The sequence below is a fragment of the Grammomys surdaster genome, unplaced genomic scaffold, assembly GCF_004785775.1.
Source record: "Grammomys surdaster isolate TR1022 unplaced genomic scaffold, NIH_TR_1.0 185, whole genome shotgun sequence".
Classification (NCBI taxonomy): Eukaryota; Metazoa; Chordata; class Mammalia; order Rodentia; family Muridae; genus Grammomys; species Grammomys surdaster.
In genome coordinates this window covers 17,033,764-17,041,125 of record NW_021604630.1, presented here as the reverse complement: position 1 = coordinate 17,041,125, position 7,362 = coordinate 17,033,764, and the positions used below count along the sequence as shown (strand labels likewise).

Genomic DNA, 7,362 nt, shown 5'->3' with positions numbered 1-7,362 from the left:
CTCTTTTATTGACCAATTAACTTGGGGAGCAAGGTTTCCACAACAAAAGCTAGTGAACATGAGAATTAGCTCATCTTGGAGCAACCATATCTTAGGGTGCGTAATTTAGCATTTGAATACATAGCAGCACCAGACCAACCCCAGCAGTAGATACCCACCACGAGGGCTTGAACACGTGTTTTTGAGGCATGCAAACAAGGCCATAACAGGAAGTTACTGGACCATGTTAGGAACGGAGTGATACAATTATATTTGCTTCTAACATCTATTGGGTGGGAAATGGGTTGGAAAAGGAGAAAAATCAATTGTATATTTCATTTTTTATAATACTGTAGATGTTATAAAAAGTTTTCAGCATATAAATGTAGATAAATATTGAATACCTATTTATTAATCATTTAAATATGCAGCTGAGCTAAAGACAGTATAGTCGATTATAATGAGGGAGAAATGTACACTGGGCAAAAAGAAATGGAGACTTAAATCCAGATAGATAAGCTGCCACTGTAGCTATAATACGACTAGGTGCTAGCCAAGTCTTCATGTCTCTGTTTTGACTTTTTTGACCAGCTAACCCACAGGCCAGTACATTCCAGACTCCAAAACTCTCCAGTGATTTTTTTTTTCACAATTGCCTTTACAATTTAAACAATTGAGAATTTATTCTTTCTCTAAAAAGTCCTGAAAAGTTTATGGAATAAATTCAAGGTGTTTGGTAAATAATAGCCCAGCCATGCAGGGACTTGCCTACCTGTTCATTGGCTGTTCAAAGCATGTACATCATCTCCAGGACAACTGAGGAGAAAGTTGTCATGCTTCTACAGAGATGAACACATCTCCAAGACAGAAAATATGTAGTTTCTGTTGTCCTGCCCCTGAAGCAGTGGGGTAGCTATTTTCTCAAAAAACCCACACATGACTGAAACAAAGCAGAGAGGGAAGAAATAAAGCAGCCTGGTGCAGTGTGCATCTAAATATTCAATGAGGCAGTCTCCATTCGTGTGACATTTCTGTTTCAATGGTGGAGCAGTCACCTCTCTCTCTCTCTCTCTCTCTCTCTCTCTCTCTCTCTCTCTCTCTCTCTCTCTCTCACACACACACACACACACACACACACACACAGACACACACACACACAGAGACACACACAGACACAGACACACAATCTTGCCTGTGCTCCCTTGGCATGCTACAGCTAAAAGCAAAGAATGACGCTCCCACAGCTGTGGTCCTGATAAAAATAGAAAGTTTGTTTACTTTTATGTTCATAAAAACCTTTTTCCTCAGGCTGGAGAGATGGCTCAGTGGTTAAGAGCACTGACTGCACTTCCAGAGGTCCTGAGTTCAAATCCCAGCAACCACATGGTGGCTCACAACCATCTGTAATGGGATCTGATGCCCTCTTCTGGTGTGTCTGAAGACAGCTACAGTGTATTCATATATAATAAATAAATAAATCTTTAAAAAAAAAAAAAAAACTTTTTCCTCAGGCTGCTGCTGTTGTTGTTACCAGTGGGACTCCCAGGCAGGAAGAGGAAGAGGATGGACTGACAAAGTTGGTCACCTGCCAGATTCTTTCTCCCTCCCTCCCTCTCTCTCTCTCTCTCTCTCTCTCTCTCTCTCTCTCTCTCTCTCTCATGTGCGTGTGTGTGTGCGTGTGTGTGTGTACTCTAGCCTTATATGGACCAAAGTACTAAACATTAAGTAATCTATTTCTTTTTGAGCTTCTTGGCTAGTAGGCATCTGTTCTGCAGACCTTGGGGTTTAATTTAAGATTATTAAATTAATTGTAATTAGGATCTTTTCTTTATTTATGTATCATTTGATCTGATATTTATTTTATTTTTGCCTGTCTCTCTGGTTACTGAGCTGTCTATCACACAGCTTATCGACGTGTGTCTCAATAGACGTATAGAGAGCAAAATGTTAGGTACAGAGGCTGGGAAAGGTTGCTCAGTGGTTAAACATGTCTAGTGTTCTTACTGAGGATACTAGTTATTTACCAGCACTGACACGGGGTCACAAATATCTGTAATAGCTCCAGAAGATTCCCTAAAGTCCTTTAACTTCTGAGGGCACCTCCAACTCATATGCACATACCCACACATACATGTAATTAATAACAAAATTAAATATTTTTAAGTTATGTTTGGCCTTTCCCTTCATTGGACATCTGAAGGCAAGCATGATTGGTCACCAGAAGTTTTACTGGATTGTCTTGTCTGCTTGAACCACCATGGTCTGATGAGAAAGACCAACTGAGCATGTCAGGGTGGTGTTTCAGTTGGTACCCAAATGACATAGGCGTCATTAAGTTGGACTAAGCAACATTTCTTGAATAGATAATTCAAGACCATCTACCCAGTGAAAACTACCACGCAAGTCCTTGTACATTTAAAAAAAAAAAAACAGTTGTAAGTAACCTTAAAATTATTGGGGGGATTAGAGACCTAGCTCAGTGGTTAAGAGCATTTGTTGCTCTTGTAAAAGATCTGAGTTTGGTTCCCAGCATCCATGTGGCAGCTCACAACTATCATGGCCCCCATGGGTACTGCATGCACATGATGTCCAAAACTATATGCATGTGTTTGTGATGGTTTGTTTACATTCAGTCCAGGGAGTGGCACTATTAGAAGGTCTGGACCTGTTGGAGTAGGTGTGTCACTGTGAGTGTGTGCTTTAAGATCCTCATCCTAGCTGCCTGGAAGTCAGTATTCTGATAGCAGCCTTCAGATAAAGATGTAGAACTCTCAGCTCCTCCTGCACCATGACTACCTGGATGCTGCTACGTTCCTGCCTTGATGATAAGGAACTGAACCTTTGAACCTGTAAGCCAGCCTCAATTAAATGTTGTCCTTATAAGAGTTGCCTTGGTCATGGTGTCTATTTACAACAGTTAAACCTTAACTAAAACAATATTATTGATGTTATAGTCAAATAATTTCTAAAATACATTTGTTAAGGCCTAGGTAAAATGATAAGGCCTAGATAACTGTTGCCTGTCTACCAAGCCATTTTGTGCTGCTACTAATGTCATAAGGAAACTTTCTCATGTGCTGTTACTAGGAAACTTTCTCATGCTTGAGTTGATTACATATTCTGTTATGTTCTGTGCCTTGGTGTTCTTGGAAACCCAATCACAATAGAAGCTAGTAGCTTTGTGCAGTGGCAGTATTGTAACCAATGAGGTTTGTCTGAGACTCTATTATTGCTAATTGAAAACAACAGAAGCTAGTTTGAACTGCTTTGAATAGTTAGCCACAGTAAGTTTGGACCCAAACCAACCACCAGGCAGTACTTCCTACACCTATGTATAGGCTTTTATGGTTTTTAACTTTTATAAGCTGCCTCTGTGCTAGACCTCAACCTAAGAAAAAAATACCTGTACCAGTTTGGAGTTAAGACTTTCATTTTGAGTAGGGGTTGAGGAAAGTTTAAGTTCCCAAGACTTTCCTGGGAACTGACATCCTGCTTGGCAGAAAGAGACATGTACATGGATAACTGACATCCTGGTTGACAAGTTAAGACATGAATGTTAGGCAAGGCAAGTTCCCTGCCACCACTGAATACTCCAACCAACGAGAACAGGATAAATGCACAACAAAGACATGTTGCTAAGGAAATTCCCCATCCCTAAATCTTTATTGGTGAAATAACTTGGCACAGATGTTTGTGGAACTCAGGATTAAGAGGCTCTATAGGATTCCAGTTGGGGGTTGCTGCTCAGCTCCCGAGTCTGGACTGTCCCCTTGGTTGAACAGTTTGACTGAGGTGAGTGTCTGAGTGGTTTGTGTGAGAATCCCCAGACCCCAACAATATTTTAGATATTTGTTTTCATCTTAACTTTTCTACTGAATTCGTTTGAAAGAAAAAAAACCAAGAGAGTCAGGCATATTATAGAACACTTGGGAAACATTTAAAAGTGTTAATTAAAAGTGATAATTTTGATTCTACCACTACATTTTAGAGTCCCTTAGTTGGGATCAGTTTGAATATGAGTCAAATCTTTGTCTTCTTTCTTTCTTTCTTTCTTTCTTTCTTTCTTTCTTTCTTTCCTTCCTTCTTCCTTTCTTTCTTTTTAATTGTTTTTTTTTTCTGTGTAACCTTGGCTGTCCAGGCTGTAGACCAGGCCCAGCCTTGAACTCAGAGATCTGCCTGCCTCTGCCTCCCCAGGTGCTAGGAAAAAAGGTGTGTGCCACCACCACCCAGCTAAATCTTCTGTTTTCTTATATGGAGTGTTTCCTGTGTCATAAACTATTCCTCAGCAGGGGGAAGGGATGGTATTCCACAGGTCAGAGAAGGAACAAGAGTGATCTGAACTGGAGATAAAAATAAAAATAAATGAAGAAATATGAGAAACGTTAAAGATAAAGTTGTCAGGACAAAGTGATGGATTTGAAGCGTGTTTTGAAATAGCTTCAAGTTACATGTTTTATTCCCCACAAATGTAAAGGTCTCACATAATTTTATCATAAATCCTACACACAGAACACAAATTGCATTATCTTCAGCAGAGGTGAATGAGGAATTCTTGCTAAGTCAGTTTAGAAATACCAGTTCCTCTGCCAGCAGAGTCACCTAAAATACCAAAAGGAAGATTTGCTCGTCCTATTTTCTAATAATTTTAACATGATAGTATGAGCTGAGTATGTTTCATTCTGAATATCAGATAAAAACAATGGGATCTAAAATGTCATAAGAGAGAAGATGTTGGCTCTTAACCAGAGACTTCTGTGGAATATTCATTCCTATCTTAGTTGTGAAGACAGTGAAATATATATATATATACTTATACATATACATATATATATACTTATACATATACATATACATATATATATACATATATATATATATACATGTATATATATCCAAAACCACAGCAAAGTCATCTCCAACCCCCCATACTTCCACAATAATGGCGTCTGGAGGGCCTTTGCTACGTATTTGAAGTATGTTCTATTTTCAAAGCTAACTGGCTGATTTATGAAAAAACACACATGTGTTTTTTGCTCCACATAAGCACATTTGGATATTATTAAACTGAGAAGATAAAATATTGCATGGTGCTGAAGAATTAATTTCCAAATGTCTCTTTAAGATAAACAGCGTATCAACTCTATCTTGGATGTCATCACTCTGGATGACCAACTAAACAGATTTATAGACAACTGCTTTGCTAAAAAGGAATTGTTTTTAGTCTATCTGTCATAGATTATTATGTCCAAAAATGTGGTCATTGCCACATCTGCCCTGATGTGAGGAATCTGCACTGTGGAAGCAGGAGAGCTCTGAAAAGTCATCCTTATCAGTGGAACTGATAACAAGAGAGAATATACTCTACATCACACATAATTCTTCAGAGAATTTTCTCATCTTAACATTGGCTCAGAAATGATATATTAAAGGGGAGAAATAGAACCCTTGCACTCATGCCTAAGAAAGGAGGACCTGTCAGCATCCTCTCTGGTCGGTAATTCAGAGCCGGTGCACAAGCCACATGCTGGTGTAATCACAAATCCGCTTTCTTAGCTTTTCTTTGTACATTCCAACCCATCTTCACATACTCAGAGGTTTTTATGATGAGATACGAATTCCAAAATATCATCCTTCCTTGCTCCGTTATCCTTTGCTGACCACATCTGTAGCACTTAAAAATATAAAATATTGGGGTGAGAAGTTTTGGGGTCTTTGAAAAGTTTTTATACCTGGTGAGTAACCAGCCCAATAGCCATGTTGCCCTGGTGACTGCCATTTCTCCACAGAATCAATGCAGTAAACCCAGAAACTTTGAATTTTCAACTGTAATTCCTTGAAGCAAGGTAGGATTTGGCAACATATCAGGATTTGGGGCAGAGTTCTGCTTCCTCAGTTACTTAGTCTGGAAGAAAGTGGGACAAGATCCTCACAGAACAGGAATGGAAGGACAATGGTGTCATACCCTGGTAATATTTCTATGTTAAGGTCAATGGAAGTCAAGCACCTATGAACATGATTAACGTCATTAGTTACTAGGGGCTACTTTGTACCACACACAATGTTACTGTGAGAACAGAACAATTAATAACAGGCAAAAAGAAAACCTCTCATCTAGTTTACATCCCATAATCTAGAAGGCTTTTTCCACCAAAAAGAACCCAGAATGGAGAATGTATTTCATCCTCAGCAGAATCAAAAAGAGGCAGTAATCCACTCTACAACAGATAGATCCTGAAGCGAAACAACTAAACCTCCCGGCTCTAACCAAAAACAGGCTGCAGATGTGCAAGGTCAGGTTCCTTCGCCAGCCCTAATTTCTCCAGTCTTGAAAAGCAAAAGACTTTCTTTTTTAAACAAAGTATCACTATGTATGTAACAAGCTAGCTTCTAACACCCTATGTAGACCAGGCTGGCTTCAAACATTCAGTCATCTTCCTGCTTCTGTCTTCCCAGTGCAAAGACTGTAGGCAGCCCTCACAACACCCTGCTCCTAGTCTTACTAAATATATAGCTACATTTCTCTTAGAAAAGCAAAGAAGAAAACAGAAGGTGAATAATTTAGTCCCTCAGAACTAAATGTAAATAATCACATTCCTTAGAACTAAATGTAAACATATTTACCTTATGTTCTTAAAGGTAGACATATTTACCTTATGCTTAAGTAGTCTGTTTATTGAGAGGGATTACCTTGTATTATTACCTTAGAGAACAAAAAAAGAAAAACACTGTGTCACAGATGTTGAGAAAGCATTTTTGTTAGGAATAGAAAACCACAGTAATGTGGAGAATCATTCCCAAAAAGACTCTAAATCCCCTCTCACCTTTCAGCACATGGGAGACCAAGGGACCTTTAAAATATCTAGGAGAAACATGGGTAATATCTCTTAGCACCACGGCTCTCCAAGGAACTCAAGATAAAAAGTTGGTTCTGGGGTCCTATCTTTCAGCAGTTTCTATCCATTTGTAGGAAAACAATGCTTTCTTTCTCATGTGAGCAATAAGCCTTTTATCCACTCTGACTGAATTAATCGTGATATCTGGTGAGGGATAGGAACAACAGAGGCAAATTTGAAAGACAGTTTCATCTCATCGGCCTGAGCTGAATATCAGTTTTACATTCAAACTGACTGAATCTGAGAATATGTTTATACTACAACAAGCAAGCAAGGGCAAGTTTTGAATTTTTTTCCTAATTCCAAGGCTCTCTGAGAGAATAGTATGAGGGAAATTTTGTCATGGAGTTAGATCTCACTCCCCTGCTAAAAAACGAAACTAGCAGTAAAGAAGTAGAAGAGTAAGAATTCTAATTTTCCACTTCGGTTATTTTGTTCTCTCTCTCTCTCTCTCTCTCTCTCTCTCTCTCTCTCTCTCTCTCTCTCTCTC

At 38.9% G+C, this 7,362-nt stretch overlaps 1 pseudogene; it reads left to right on the top strand.

Moving 5' to 3' along the window:
• The first annotated feature begins 3,154 nt into the window (after positions 1–3,154).
• Positions 3,155–3,318, top strand: LOC114622000 (annotated as a pseudogene).
• The last annotated feature ends 4,044 nt before the right edge of the window (positions 3,319–7,362 follow it).